The sequence below is a fragment of the Hippichthys cyanospilos genome, chromosome 17, assembly GCF_059441005.1.
Source record: "Hippichthys cyanospilos isolate Australia breed blue-spotted pipefish chromosome 17, RoL_Hcya_1.0, whole genome shotgun sequence".
NCBI classification, from domain to species: Eukaryota; Metazoa; Chordata; class Actinopteri; order Syngnathiformes; family Syngnathidae; genus Hippichthys; species Hippichthys cyanospilos.
This window is the reverse complement of record NC_142385.1, coordinates 492,485-509,021: the sequence shown is the minus strand read 5'-3', so window position 1 is coordinate 509,021 and position 16,537 is coordinate 492,485.

The following is a 16,537-nucleotide window of genomic DNA, read 5'->3' as shown; positions in this document are numbered from 1 at the left end:
CAGTCAAAATGTGCTCCACTCGGGCTGAAAACGCTGTTGGGGACATTTCATTAATGTTGACTATAAATCATAAACTAAGCATTTTTCAGCCGAAATAATGAATGTAGTCCTCCTAATTCTTGCTTCTAAAGCATACGCAAGCAGAAATTTCAATGTACAATGATGTTTTTAAAAAAACAGTCAAAATGTGCTCCACTCGGGCTGAAAACGCTTGTTTGGGACATTACATTAATGTTGACTATAAATAATAAACTAAGCATTTTTCAGCTGAAATAATGAATGTAGTCCTCTTAATTCTTGCTTCTAAAGCATACGCAAGCAGAAATTTCAATGTACAATGATGTTTTTAAAAAAACAGTCAAAATGTGCTCCACTCGGGCTGAAAACGCTTGTTTGGGACATTACATTAATGTTGACTATAAATCATAAACTAAGCATTTTTCAGCTGAAATAATGAATGTAGTCCTCTTAATTCTTGCTTCTAAAGCATACGCAAGCAGAAATTTCAATGTACAATGATGTTTTTAAAAAAACAGTCAAAATGTGCTCCACTCAGGCTGAAAACGCTGTTGGGGACATTTCATTAATGTTGACTATAAATCATAAACTAAGCATTTTTCAGCCGAAATAATGAATGTAGTCCTCCTAATTCTTGCTTCTAAAGCATACGCAAGCAGAAATTTCAATGTACAATGATGTTTTTAAAAAAACAGTCAAAATGTGCTCCACTCGGGCTGAAAACGCTTGTTTGGAACATTTCATTAATGTTGACTATAAATCATAAACTAAGCATTTTTCAGCTGAAATAATGAATGTAGTCCTCTTAATTCTTGCTTCTGAAGCATACGCAAGCAGAAATTTCAATGTACAATGATGTTTTTAAAAAAAACAGTCAAAATGTGCTCCACTCGGGCTGAAAACGCTTGTTTGGGACATTACATTAATGTTGACTATAAATCATAAACTAAGTATTTTTCAGCTGAAATAATGAATGTAGTCCTCTTAATTCTTGCTTCTAAAGCATACGCAAGCAGAAATTTCAATGTACAATGATGTTTTTAAAAAAACAGTCAAAATGTGCTCCACTCGGGCTGAAAACGCTTGTTTGGGACATTACATTAATGTTGACTATAAATCATAAACTAAGCATTTTTCAGCTGAAATAATGAATGTAGTCCTCTTAATTCTTGCTTTAAAGCATACGCAAACAGAAATTTCAATGTACAATGATGTTTTTAAAAAAACGGTCAAAATGTGCTCCACTCGGGCTGAAAACGCTTGTTTGGAACATTTCATTAATGTTGACTATAATTCATAAACTAAGCATTTTTCAGCTGAAATAATGAATGTAGTCCTCTTAATTCTTGCTTCTGAAGCATACGCAAGCAGAAATTTCAATGTACAATGATGTTTTTAAAAAAAACAGTCAAAATGTGCTCCACTCGGGCTGAAAACGCTTGTTTGGGACATTACATTAATGTTGACTATAAATCATAAACTAAGCATTTTTCAGCTGAAATAATGAATGTAGTCCTCTTAATTCTTGCTTCTAAAGCATACGCAAGCAGAAATTTCAATGTACAATGATGTTTTTAAAAAAACAGTCAAAATGTGCTCCACTCAGGCTGAAAACGCTGTTGGGGACATTTCATTAATGTTGACTATAAATCATAAACTAAGCATTTTTCAGCCGAAATAATGAATGTAGTCCTCCTAATTCTTGCTTCTAAAGCAAACGCAAGCAGAAATTTCAATGTACAATGATGTTTTTAAAAAAACAGTCAAAATGTGCTCCACTCGGGCTGAAAACGCTTGTTTGGAACATTTCATTAATGTTGACTATAAATCATAAACTAAGCATTTTTCAGCTGAAATAATGAATGTAGTCCTCTTAGTTCTTGCTTCTGAAGCATACGCAAGCAGAAATTTCAATGTACAATGATGTTTTTAAAAAAAACAGTCAAAATGTGCTCCACTCGGGCTGAAAACGCTTGTTTGGGACATTACATTAATGTTGACTATAAATCATAAACTAAGCATTTTTCAGCTGAAATAATGAATGTAGTCCTCTTAATTCTTGCTTCTAAAGCATACGCAAACAGAAATTTCAATGTACAATGATGTTTTTAAAAAAACGGTCAAAATGTGCTCCACTCGGGCTGAAAACGCTTGTTTGGAACATTTCATTAATGATGACTATAATTCATAAACTAAGCATTTTTCAGCTGAAATAATGAATGTAGTCCTCTTAATTCTTGCTTCTGAAGCATACGCAAGCAGAAATTTCAATGTACAATGATGTTTTTAAAAAAAACAGTCAAAATGTGCTCCACTCGGGCTGAAAACGCTGTTGGGGACATTTCATTAATGTTGACTATAAATCAAAAACTAAGCATTTTTCAGCTGAAATAATGAATGTAGTCCTCTTAATTCTTGCTTCTAAAGCATACGCAAGCAGAAATTTCAATGTACAATGATGTTTTTAAAAAAACAGTCAAAATGTGCTCCACTCGGGCTGAAAACGCTGTTGGGGACATTTCATTAATGTTGACTTTAAATCATAAACTAAGCATTTTTCAGCTGAAATAATGAATGTAGTCCTCTTAATTCTTGCTTCTAAAGCATACGCAAGCAGAAATTTCAATGTACAATGATGTTTTTAAAAAAAACAGTCAAAATGTGCTCCACTCGGGCTGAAAACGCTGTTGGGGACATTTCATTAATGTTGACTATAAATCAAAAACTAAGCATTTTTCAGCTGAAATAATGAATGTAGTCCTCTTAATTCTTGCTTCTAAAGCATACGCAAGCAGAAATTTCAATGTACAATGATGTTTTTAAAAAAAACAGTCAAAATGTGCTCCACTCGGGCTGAAAACGCTGTTGGGGACATTTCATTAATGTTGACTATAAATCAAAAACTAAGCATTTTTCAGCTGAAATAATGAATGTAGTCCTCTTAATTCTTGCTTCTAAAGCATACGCAAGCAGAAATTTCAATGTACAATGATGTTTTTAAAAAAACAGTCAAAATGTGCTCCACTCGGGCTGAAAACGCTGTTGGGGACATTTCATTAATGTTGACTATAAATCATAAACTAAGCATTTTTCAGCCGAAATAATGAATGTAGTCCTCCTAATTCTTGCTTCTAAAGCATACGCAAGCAGAAATTTCAATGTACAATGATGTTTTTAAAAAAACAGTCAAAATGTGCTCCACTCGGGCTGAAAACGCTTGTTTGGAACATTTCATTAATGTTGACTATAAATCATAAACTAAGCATTTTTCAGCTGAAATAATGAATGTAGTCCTCTTAATTCTTGCTTCTGAAGCATACGCAAGCAGAAATTTCAATGTACAATGATGTTTTTAAAAAAAACAGTCAAAATGTGCTCCACTCGGGCTGAAAACGCTTGTTTGGGACATTACATTAATGTTGACTATAAATCATAAACTAAGCATTTTTCAGCTGAAATAATGAATGTAGTCCTCTTAATTCTTGCTTCTAAAGCATACGCAAACAGAAATTTCAATGTACAATGATGTTTTTAAAAAAACGGTCAAAATGTGCTCCACTCGGGCTGAAAACGCTTGTTTGGAACATTTCATTAATGATGACTATAATTCATAGACTAAGCATTTTTCAGCTGAAATAATGAATGTAGTCCTCTTAATTCTTGCTTCTAAAGCATACGCAAGCAGAAATTTCAATGTACAATGATGTTTTTAAAAAAAACAGTCAAAATGTGCTCCACTCGGGCTGAAAACGCTGTTGGGGACATTTCATTAATGTTGACTATAAATCAAAAACTAAGCATTTTTCAGCTGAAATAATGAATGTAGTCCTCTTAATTCTTGCTTCTAAAGCATACGCAAGCAGAAATTTCAATGTACAATGATGTTTTTAAAAAAACAGTCAAAATGTGCTCCACTCAGGCTGAAAACGCTGTTGGGGACATTTCATTAATGTTGACTATAAATCATAAACTAAGCATTTTTCAGCCGAAATAATGAATGTAGTCCTCCTAATTCTTGCTTCTAAAGCATACGCAAGCAGAAATTTCAATGTACAATGATGTTTTTAAAAAAACAGTCAAAATGTGCTCCACTCGGGCTGAAAACGCTTGTTTGGAACATTTCATTAATGTTGACTATAAATCATAAACTAAGCATTTTTCAGCTGAAATAATGAATGTAGTCCTCTTAATTCTTGCTTCTGAAGCATACGCAAGCAGAAATTTCAATGTACAATGATGTTTTTAAAAAAAACAGTCAAAATGTGCTCCACTCGGGCTGAAAACGCTTGTTTGGGACATTACATTAATGTTGACTATAAATCATAAACTAAGCATTTTTCAGCTGAAATAATGAATGTAGTCCTCTTAATTCTTGCTTCTAAAGCATACGCAAACAGAAATTTCAATGTACAATGATGTTTTTAAAAAAACGGTCAAAATGTGCTCCACTCGGGCTGAAAACGCTTGTTTGGAACATTTCGTTAATGATGACTATAATTCATAAACTAAGCATTTTTCAGCTGAAATAATGAATGTAGTCCTCTTAATTCTTGCTTCTGAAGCATACGCAAGCAGAAATTTCAATGTACAATGATGTTTTTAAAAAAAACAGTCAAAATGTGCTCCACTCGGGCTGAAAACGCTGTTGGGGACATTTCATTAATGTTGACTATAAATCAAAAACTAAGCATTTTTCAGCTGAAATAATGAATGTAGTCCTCTTAATTCTTGCTTCTAAAGCATACGCAAGCAGAAATTTCAATGTACAATGATGTTTTTAAAAAAACAGTCAAAATGTGCTCCACTCGGGCTGAAAACGCTGTTGGGGACATTTCATTAATGTTGACTATAAATCATAAACTAAGCATTTTTCAGCTGAAATAATGAATGTAGTCCTCTTAATTCTTGCTTCTAAAGCATACGCAAGCAGAAATTTCAATGTACAATGATGTTTTTAAAAAAACAGTCAAAATGTGCTCCACTCGGGCTGAAAACGCTGTTGGGGACATTTCATTAATGTTGACTATAAATCAAAAACTAAGCATTTTTCAGCTGAAATAATGAATGTAGTCCTCTTAATTCTTGCTTCTAAAGCATACGCAAGCAGAAATTTCAATGTACAATGATGTTTTTAAAAAAACAGTCAAAATGTGCTCCACTCGGGCTGAAAACGCTTGTTTGGAACATTTCATTAATGTTGACTATAAATCATAAACTAAGCATTTTTCAGCTGAAATAATGAATGTAGTCCTCTTAATTCTTGCTTCTAAAGCATACGCAAGCAGAAATTTCAATGTACAATGATGTTTTTAAAAAAACGGTCAAAATGTGCTCCACTCGGGCTGAAAACGCTTGTTTGGAACATTTCATTAATGTTGACTATAATTCATAAACTAAGCATTTTTCAGCTGAAATAATGAATGTAGTCCTCTTAATTCTTGCTTCTAAAGCATACGCAAGCAGAAATTTCAATGTACAATGATGTTTTTAAAAAAAACAGTCAAAATGTGCTCCACTCGGGCTGAAAACGCTGTTGGGGACATTTCATTAATGTTGACTATAAATCATAAACTAAGCATTTTTCAGCTGAAATAATGAATGTAGTCCTCTTAATTCTTGCTTCTGAAGCATACGCAAGCAGAAATTTCAATGTACAATGATGTTTTTAAAAAAAACAGTCAAAATGTGCTCCACTCGGGCTGAAAACGCTGTTGGGGACATTTCATTAATGTTGACTATAAATCATAAACTAAGCATTTTTCAGCTGAAATAATGAATGTAGTCCTCTTAATTCTTGCTTCTAAAGCATACGCAAGCAGAAATTTCAATGTACAATGATGTTTTTAAAAAAAACAGTCAAAATGTGCTCCACTCGGGCTGAAAACGCTGTTGGGGACATTTCATTAATGTTGACTATAAATCATAAACTAAGCATTTTTCAGCTGAAATAATGAATGTAGTCCTCTTAATTCTTGCTTCTAAAGCATACGCAAGCAGAAATTTCAATGTACAATGATGTTTTTAAAAAAACAGTCAAAATGTGCTCCACTCGGGCTGAAAACGCTTGTTTGGGACATTACATTAATGTTGACTATAAATCATAAACTAAGCATTTTTCAGCTGAAATAATGAATGTAGTCCTCTTAATTCTTGCTTCTAAAGCATACGCAAACAGAAATTTCAATGTACAATGATGTTTTTAAAAAAACGGTCAAAATGTGCTCCACTCGGGCTGAAAACGCTTGTTTGGAACATTTCATTAATGTTGACTATAAATCATAAACTAAGCATTTTTCAGCTGAAATAATGAATGTAGTCCTCTTAATTCTTGCTTCTAAAGCATACGCAAGCAGAAATTTCAATGTACAATGATGTTTTTAAAAAAAACAGTCAAAATGTGCTCCACTCGGGCTGAAAACGCTGTTGGGGACATTTCATTAATGTTGACTATAAATCAAAAACTAAGCATTTTTCAGCTGAAATAATGAATGTAGTCCTCTTAATTCTTGCTTCTAAAGCATACGCAAGCAGAAATTTCAATGTACAATGATGTTTTTAAAAAAACAGTCAAAATGTGCTCCACTCGGGCTGAAAACGCTGTTGGGGACATTTCATTAATGTTGACTATAAATCATAAACTAAGCATTTTTCAGCTGAAATAATGAATGTAGTCCTCTTAATTCTTGCTTCTAAAGCATACGCAAGCAGAAATTTCAATGTACAATGATGTTTTTAAAAAAACAGTCAAAATGTGCTCCACTCGGGCTGAAAACGCTTGTTTGGGACATTACATTAATGTTGACTATAAATCATAAACTAAGCATTTTTCAGCTGAAATAATGAATGTAGTCCTCTTAATTCTTGCTTCTAAAGCATACGCAAACAGAAATTTCAATGTACAATGATGTTTTTAAAAAAACGGTCAAAATGTGCTCCACTCGGGCTGAAAACGCTTGTTTGGAACATTTCATTAATGTTGACTATAAATCATAAACTAAGCATTTTTCAGCTGAAATAATGAATGTAGTCCTCTTAATTCTTGCTTCTGAAGCATACGCAAGCAGAAATTTCAATGTACAATGATGTTTTTAAAAAAAACAGTCAAAATGTGCTCCACTCGGGCTGAAAACGCTTGTTTGGGACATTACATTAATGTTGACTATAAATCATAAACTAAGCATTTTTCAGCTGAAATAATGAATGTAGTCCTCTTAATTCTTGCTTCTAAAGCATACGCAAGCAGAAATTTCAATGTACGATGATGTTTTTAAAAAAACAGTCAAAATGTGCTCCACTCGGGCTGAAAACGCTTGTTTGGGACATTACATTAATGTTGACTATAAATCATAAACTAAGCATTTTTCAGCTGAAATAATGAATGTAGTCCTCTTAATTCTTGCTTCTAAAGCATACGCAAACAGAAATTTCAATGTACAATGATGTTTTTAAAAAAACGGTCAAAATGTGCTCCACTCGGGCTGAAAACGCTTGTTTGGAACATTTCATTAATGTTGACTATAATTCATAAACTAAGCATTTTTCAGCTGAAATAATGAATGTAGTCCTCTTAATTCTTGCTTCTAAAGCATACGCAAGTAGAAATTTCAATGTACAATGATGTTTTTAAAAAAAACAGTCAAAATGTGCTCCACTCGGGCTGAAAACGCTGTTGGGGACATTTCATTAATGTTGACTATAAATCAAAAACTAAGCATTTTTCAGCTGAAATAATGAATGTAGTCCTCTTAATTCTTGCTTCTAAAGCATACCCAAGCAGAAATTTCAATGTACAATGATGTTTTTAAAAAAACAGTCAAAATGTGCTCCACTCAGGCTGAAAACGCTGTTGGGGACATTTCATTAATGTTGACTATAAATCATAAACTAAGCATTTTTCAGCCGAAATAATGAATGTAGTCCTCCTAATTCTTGCTTCTAAAGCATACGCAAGCAGAAATTTCAATGTACAATGATGTTTTTAAAAAAACAGTCAAAATGTGCTCCACTCGGGCTGAAAACGCTTGTTTGGAACATTTCATTAATGTTGACTATAAATCATAAACTAAGCATTTTTCAGCTGAAATAATGAATGTAGTCCTCTTAATTCTTGCTTCTGAAGCATACGCAAGCAGAAATTTCAATGTACAATGATGTTTTTAAAAAAAACAGTCAAAATGTGCTCCACTCGGGCTGAAAACGCTTGTTTGGGACATTACATTAATGTTGACTATAAATCATAAACTAAGCATTTTTCAGCTGAAATAATGAATGTAGTCCTCTTAATTCTTGCTTCTAAAGCATACGCAAGCAGAAATTTCAATGTACAATGATGTTTTTAAAAAAACGGTCAAAATGTGCTCCACTCGGGCTGAAAACGCTTGTTTGGGACATTACATTAATGTTGACTATAAATCATAAACTAAGCATTTTTCAGCTGAAATAATGAATGTAGTCCTCTTAATTCTTGCTTCTAAAGCATACGCAAACAGAAATTTCAATGTACAATGATGTTTTTAAAAAAACGGTCAAAATGTGCTCCACTCGGGCTGAAAACGCTTGTTTGGAACATTTCATTAATGTTGACTATAATTCATAAACTAAGCATTTTTCAGCTGAAATAATGAATGTAGTCCTCTTAATTCTTGCTTCTAAAGCATACGCAAGCAGAAATTTCAATGTACAATGATGTTTTTAAAAAAAACAGTCAAAATGTGCTCCACTCGGGCTGAAAACGCTGTTGGGGACATTTCATTAATGTTGACTATAAATCAAAAACTAAGCATTTTTCAGCTGAAATAATGAATGTAGTCCTCTTAATTCTTGCTTCTAAAGCATACGCAAGCAGAAATTTCAATGTACAATGATGTTTTTAAAAAAACAGTCAAAATGTGCTCCACTCAGGCTGAAAACGCTGTTGGGGACATTTCATTAATGTTGACTATAAATCATAAACTAAGCATTTTTCAGCCGAAATAATGAATGTAGTCCTCCTAATTCTTGCTTCTAAAGCATACGCAAGCAGAAATTTCAATGTACAATGATGTTTTTAAAAAAACAGTCAAAATGTGCTCCACTCGGGCTGAAAACGCTTGTTTGGAACATTTCATTAATGTTGACTATAAATCATAAACTAAGCATTTTTCAGCTGAAATAATGAATGTAGTCCTCTTAATTCTTGCTTCTGAAGCATACGCAAGCAGAAATTTCAATGTACAATGATGTTTTTAAAAAAAACAGTCAAAATGTGCTCCACTCGGGCTGAAAACGCTTGTTTGGGACATTACATTAATGTTGACTATAAATCATAAACTAAGTATTTTTCAGCTGAAATAATGAATGTAGTCCTCTTAATTCTTGCTTCTAAAGCATACGCAAGCAGAAATTTCAATGTACAATGATGTTTTTAAAAAAACAGTCAAAATGTGCTCCACTCGGGCTGAAAACGCTTGTTTGGGACATTACATTAATGTTGACTATAAATCATAAACTAAGCATTTTTCAGCTGAAATAATGAATGTAGTCCTCTTAATTCTTGCTTTAAAGCATACGCAAACAGAAATTTCAATGTACAATGATGTTTTTAAAAAAACGGTCAAAATGTGCTCCACTCGGGCTGAAAACGCTTGTTTGGAACATTTCATTAATGTTGACTATAATTCATAAACTAAGCATTTTTCAGCTGAAATAATGAATGTAGTCCTCTTAATTCTTGCTTCTAAAGCATACGCAAGCAGAAATTTCAATGTACAATGATGTTTTTAAAAAAACAGTCAAAATGTGCTCCACTCAGGCTGAAAACGCTGTTGGGGACATTTCATTAATGTTGACTATAAATCATAAACTAAGCATTTTTCAGCTGAAATAATGAATGTAGTCCTCTTAATTCTTGCTTCTGAAGCATACGCAAGCAGAAATTTCAATGTACAATGATGTTTTTAAAAAAAACAGTCAAAATGTGCTCCACTCGGGCTGAAAACGCTTGTTTGGGACATTACATTAATGTTGACTATAAATCATAAACTAAGCATTTTTCAGCTGAAATAATGAATGTAGTCCTCTTAATTCTTGCTTCTAAAGCATACGCAAGCAGAAATTTCAATGTACAATGATGTTTTTAAAAAAACAGTCAAAATGTGCTCCACTCAGGCTGAAAACGCTGTTGGGGACATTTCATTAATGTTGACTATAAATCATAAACTAAGCATTTTTCAGCCGAAATAATGAATGTAGTCCTCCTAATTCTTGCTTCTAAAGCAAACGCAAGCAGAAATTTCAATGTACAATGATGTTTTTAAAAAAACAGTCAAAATGTGCTCCACTCGGGCTGAAAACGCTTGTTTGGAACATTTCATTAATGTTGACTATAAATCATAAACTAAGCATTTTTCAGCTGAAATAATGAATGTAGTCCTCTTAATTCTTGCTTCTAAAGCATACGCAAGCAGAAATTTCAATGTACAATGATGTTTTTAAAAAAACAGTCAAAATGTGCTCCACTCGGGCTGAAAACGCTGTTGGGGACATTTCATTAATGTTGACTATAAATCAAAAACTAAGCATTTTTCAGCAGAAATAATGAATGTAGTCCTCTTAATTCTTGCTTCTAAAGCATATGCAAGCAGAAATTTCAATGTACAATGATGTTTTTAAAAAAACAGTCAAAATGTGCTCCACTCGGGCTGAAAACGCTGTTGGGGACATTTCATTAATGTTGACTATAAATCATAAACCAAGCATTTTTCAGCTGAAAGAATGAATGTAGTCCTCTTAATTCTTGCTTCTAAAGCATACGCAAGCAGAAATTTCAATGTACAATGATGTTTTTAAAAAAACAGTCAAAATGTGCTCCACTCGGGCTGAAAACGCTTGTTTGGGACATTACATTAATGTTGACTATAAATCATAAACTAAGCATTTTTCAGCTGAAATAATGAATGTAGTCCTCTTAATTCTTGCTTCTAAAGCATACGCAAACAGAAATTTCAATGTACAATGATGTTTTTAAAAAAACGGTCAAAATGTGCTCCACTCGGGCTGAAAACGCTTGTTTGGAACATTTCATTAATGTTGACTATATTTCATAAACTAAGCATTTTTCAGCTGAAATAATGAATGTAGTCCTCTTAATTCTTGCTTCTGAAGCATACGCAAGCAGAAATTTCAATGTACAATGATGTTTTTAAAAAAAACAGTCAAAATGTGCTCCACTCGGGCTGAAAACGCTTGTTTGGGACATTACATTAATGTTGACTATAAATCATAAACTAAGCATTTTTCAGCTGAAATAATGAATGTAGTCCTCTTAATTCTTGCTTCTAAAGCATACGCAAGCAGAAATTTCAATGTACGATGATGTTTTTAAAAAAACAGTCAAAATGTGCTCCACTCGGGCTGAAAACGCTTGTTTGGGACATTACATTAATGTTGACTATAAATCATAAACTAAGCATTTTTCAGCTGAAATAACGAATGTAGTCCTCTTAATTCTTGCTTCTAAAGCATACGCAAACAGAAATTTCAATGTACAATGATGTTTTTAAAAAAACGGTCAAAATGTGCTCCACTCGGGCTGAAAACGCTTGTTTGGAACATTTCATTAATGTTGACTATAATTCATAAACTAAGCATTTTTCAGCTGAAATAATGAATGTAGTCCTCTTAATTCTTGCTTCTAAAGCATACGCAAGCAGAAATTTCAATGTACAATGATGTTTTTAAAAAAAACAGTCAAAATGTGCTCCACTCGGGCTGAAAACGCTGTTGGGGACATTTCATTAATGTTGACTATAAATCAAAAACTAAGCATTTTTCAGCTGAAATAATGAATGTAGTCCTCTTAATTCTTGCTTCTAAAGCATACGCAAGCAGAAATTTCAATGTACAATGATGTTTTTAAAAAAACAGTCAAAATGTGCTCCACTCAGGCTGAAAACGCTGTTGGGGACATTTCATTAATGTTGACTATAAATCATAAACTAAGCATTTTTCAGCCGAAATAATGAATGTAGTCCTCCTAATTCTTGCTTCTAAAGCATACGCAAGCAGAAATTTCAATGTACAATGATGTTTTTAAAAAAACAGTCAAAATGTGCTCCACTCGGGCTGAAAACGCTTGTTTGGAACATTTCATTAATGTTGACTATAAATCATAAACTAAGCATTTTTCAGCTGAAATAATGAATGTAGTCCTCTTAATTCTTGCTTCTGAAGCATACGCAAGCAGAAATTTCAATGTACAATGATGTTTTTAAAAAAAACAGTCAAAATGTGCTCCACTCGGGCTGAAAACGCTTGTTTGGGACATTACATTAATGTTGACTATAAATCATAAACTAAGCATTTTTCAGCTGAAATAATGAATGTAGTCCTCTTAATTCTTGCTTCTAAAGCATACGCAAACAGAAATTTCAATGTACAATGATGTTTTTAAAAAAACGGTCAAAATGTGCTCCACTCGGGCTGAAAACGCTTGTTTGGAACATTTCATTAATGATGACTATAATTCATAAACTAAGCATTTTTCAGCTGAAATAATGAATGTAGTCCTCTTAATTCTTGCTTCTGAAGCATACGCAAGCAGAAATTTCAATGTACAATGATGTTTTTAAAAAAAACAGTCAAAATGTGCTCCACTCGGGCTGAAAACGCTGTTGGGGACATTTCATTAATGTTGACTATAAATCAAAAACTAAGCATTTTTCAGCTGAAATAATGAATGTAGTCCTCTTAATTCTTGCTTCTAAAGCATACGCAAGCAGAAATTTCAATGTACAATGATGTTTTTAAAAAAACAGTCAAAATGTGCTCCACTCGGGCTGAAAACGCTGTTGGGGACATTTCATTAATGTTGACTATAAATCATAAACTAAGCATTTTTCAGCTGAAATAATGAATGTAGTCCTCTTAATTCTTGCTTCTAAAGCATACGCAAACAGAAATTTCAATGTACAATGATGTTTTTAAAAAAACGGTCAAAATGTGCTCCACTCGGGCTGAAAACGCTTGTTTGGAACATTTCATTAATGTTGACTATAATTCATAAACTAAGCATTTTTCAGCTGAAATAATGAATGTAGTCCTCTTAATTCTTGCTTCTGAAGCATACGCAAGCAGAAATTTCAATGTACAATGATGTTTTTAAAAAAAACAGTCAAAATGTGCTCCACTCGGGCTGAAAACGCTTGTTTGGGACATTACATTAATGTTGACTATAAATCATAAACTAAGCATTTTTCAGCTGAAATAATGAATGTAGTCCTCTTAATTCTTGCTTCTAAAGCATACGCAAGCAGAAATTTCAATGTACGATGATGTTTTTAAAAAAACAGTCAAAATGTGCTCCACTCGGGCTGAAAACGCTTGTTTGGGACATTACATTAATGTTGACTATAAATCATAAACTAAGCATTTTTCAGCTGAAATAACGAATGTAGTCCTCTTAATTCTTGCTTCTAAAGCATACGCAAACAGAAATTTCAATGTACAATGATGTTTTTAAAAAAACGGTCAAAATGTGCTCCACTCGGGCTGAAAACGCTTGTTTGGAACATTTCATTAATGTTGACTATAATTCATAAACTAAGCATTTTTCAGCTGAAATAATGAATGTAGTCCTCTTAATTCTTGCTTCTAAAGCATACGCAAGCAGAAATTTCAATGTACAATGATGTTTTTAAAAAAAACAGTCAAAATGTGCTCCACTCGGGCTGAAAACGCTGTTGGGGACATTTCATTAATGTTGACTATAAATCAAAAACTAAGCATTTTTCAGCTGAAATAATGAATGTAGTCCTCTTAATTCTTGCTTCTAAAGCATACGCAAGCAGAAATTTCAATGTACAATGATGTTTTTAAAAAAACAGTCAAAATGTGCTCCACTCAGGCTGAAAACGCTGTTGGGGACATTTCATTAATGTTGACTATAAATCATAAACTAAGCATTTTTCAGCCGAAATAATGAATGTAGTCCTCCTAATTCTTGCTTCTAAAGCATACGCAAGCAGAAATTTCAATGTACAATGATGTTTTTAAAAAAACAGTCAAAATGTGCTCCACTCGGGCTGAAAACGCTTGTTTGGAACATTTCATTAATGTTGACTATAAATCATAAACTAAGCATTTTTCAGCTGAAATAATGAATGTAGTCCTCTTAATTCTTGCTTCTGAAGCATACGCAAGCAGAAATTTCAATGTACAATGATGTTTTTAAAAAAAACAGTCAAAATGTGCTCCACTCGGGCTGAAAACGCTTGTTTGGGACATTACATTAATGTTGACTATAAATCATAAACTAAGCATTTTTCAGCTGAAATAATGAATGTAGTCCTCTTAATTCTTGCTTCTAAAGCATACGCAAACAGAAATTTCAATGTACAATGATGTTTTTAAAAAAACGGTCAAAATGTGCTCCACTCGGGCTGAAAACGCTTGTTTGGAACATTTCATTAATGATGACTATAATTCATAAACTAAGCATTTTTCAGCTGAAATAATGAATGTAGTCCTCTTAATTCTTGCTTCTGAAGCATACGCAAGCAGAAATTTCAATGTACAATGATGTTTTTAAAAAAAACAGTCAAAATGTGCTCCACTCGGGCTGAAAACGCTGTTGGGGACATTTCATTAATGTTGACTATAAATAATAAACTAAGCATTTTTCAGCTGAAATAATGAATGTAGTCCTCTTAATTCTTGCTTCTAAAGCATACGCAAGCAGAAATTTCAATGTACAATGATGTTTTTAAAAAAACAGTCAAAATGTGCTCCACTCGGGCTGAAAACGCTGTTGGGGACATTTCATTAATGTTGACTATAAATCATAAACTAAGCATTTTTCAGCCGAAATGATGAATGTAGTCCTCTTAATTCTTGCTTCTAAAGCATACGCAAGCAGAAATTTCAATGTACAATGATGTTTTTAAAAAAAACAGTCAAAATGTGCTCCACTCGGGCTGAAAACGCTGTTGGGCACATTTCATTAATGTTGACTATAAATCAAAAACTAAGCATTTTTCAGCTGAAATAATGAATGTAGTCCTCTTAATTCTTGCTTCTAAAGCATACGCAAGCAGAAATTTCAATGTACAATGATGTTTTTAAAAAAACAGTCAAAATGTGCTCCACTCGGGCTGAAAACGCTGTTGGGGACATTTCATTAATGTTGACTATAAATCATAAACTAAGCATTTTTCAGCTGAAATAATGAATGTAGTCCTCTTAATTCTTGCTTCTAAAGCATACGCAAGCAGAAATTTCAATGTACAATGATGTTTTTAAAAAAACAGTCAAAATGTGCTCCACTCGGGCTGAAAACGCTTGTTTGGGACATTACATTAATGTTGACTATAAATAATAAACTAAGCATTTTTCAGCTGAAATAATGAATGTAGTCCTCTTAATTCTTGCTTCTAAAGCATACGCAAGCAGAAATTTCAATGTACAATGATGTTTTTAAAAAAACAGTCAAAATGTGCTCCACTCGGGCTGAAAACGCTGTTGGGGACATTTCATTAATGTTGACTATAAATCAAAAACTAAGCATTTTTCAGCTGAAATAATGAATGTAGTCCACTTAATTCTTGCCTCTAAAGCATACGCAAGCAGAAATTTCAATGTACAATGATGTTTTTAAAAAAACAGTCAAAATGTGCTCCACTCGGGCTGAAAACGCTGTTGGGGACATTTCATTAATGTTGACTATAAATCATAAACCAAGCATTTTTCAGCTGAAAGAATGAATGTAGTCCTCTTAATTCTTGCTTCTAAAGCATACGCAAGCAGAAATTTCAATGTACAATGATGTTTTTAAAAAAACAGTCAAAATGTGCTCCACTCGGGCTGAAAACGCTGTTGGGGACATTTCATTAATGTTGACTATAAATCATAAACTAAGCATTTTTCAGCCGAAATAATGAATGTAGTCCTCCTAATTCTTGCTTCTAAAGCATACGCAAGCAGAAATTTCAATGTACAATGATGTTTTTAAAAAAACAGTCAAAATGTGCTCCACTCGGGCTGAAAACGCTTGTTTGGGACATTACATTAATGTTGACTATAAATAATAAACTAAGCATTTTTCAGCTGAAATAATGAATGTAGTCCTCTTAATTCTTGCTTCTAAAGCATACGCAAGCAGAAATTTCAATGTACAATGATGTTTTTAAAAAAACAGTCAAAATGTGCTCCACTCGGGCTGAAAACGCTTGTTTGGGACATTACATTAATGTTGACTATAAATCATAAACTAAGCATTTTTCAGCTGAAATAATGAATGTAGTCCTCTTAATTCTTGCTTCTAAAGCATACGCAAGCAGAAATTTCAATGTACAATGATGTTTTTAAAAAAACAGTCAAAATGTGCTCCACTCGGGCTGAAAACGCTTGTTTGGGACATTACATTAATGTTGACTATAAATCATAAACTAAGCATTTTTCAGCTGAAATAATGAATGTAGTCCTCTTAATTCTTGCTTCTAAAGCATACGCAAACAGAAATTTCAATGTACAATGATGTTTTTAA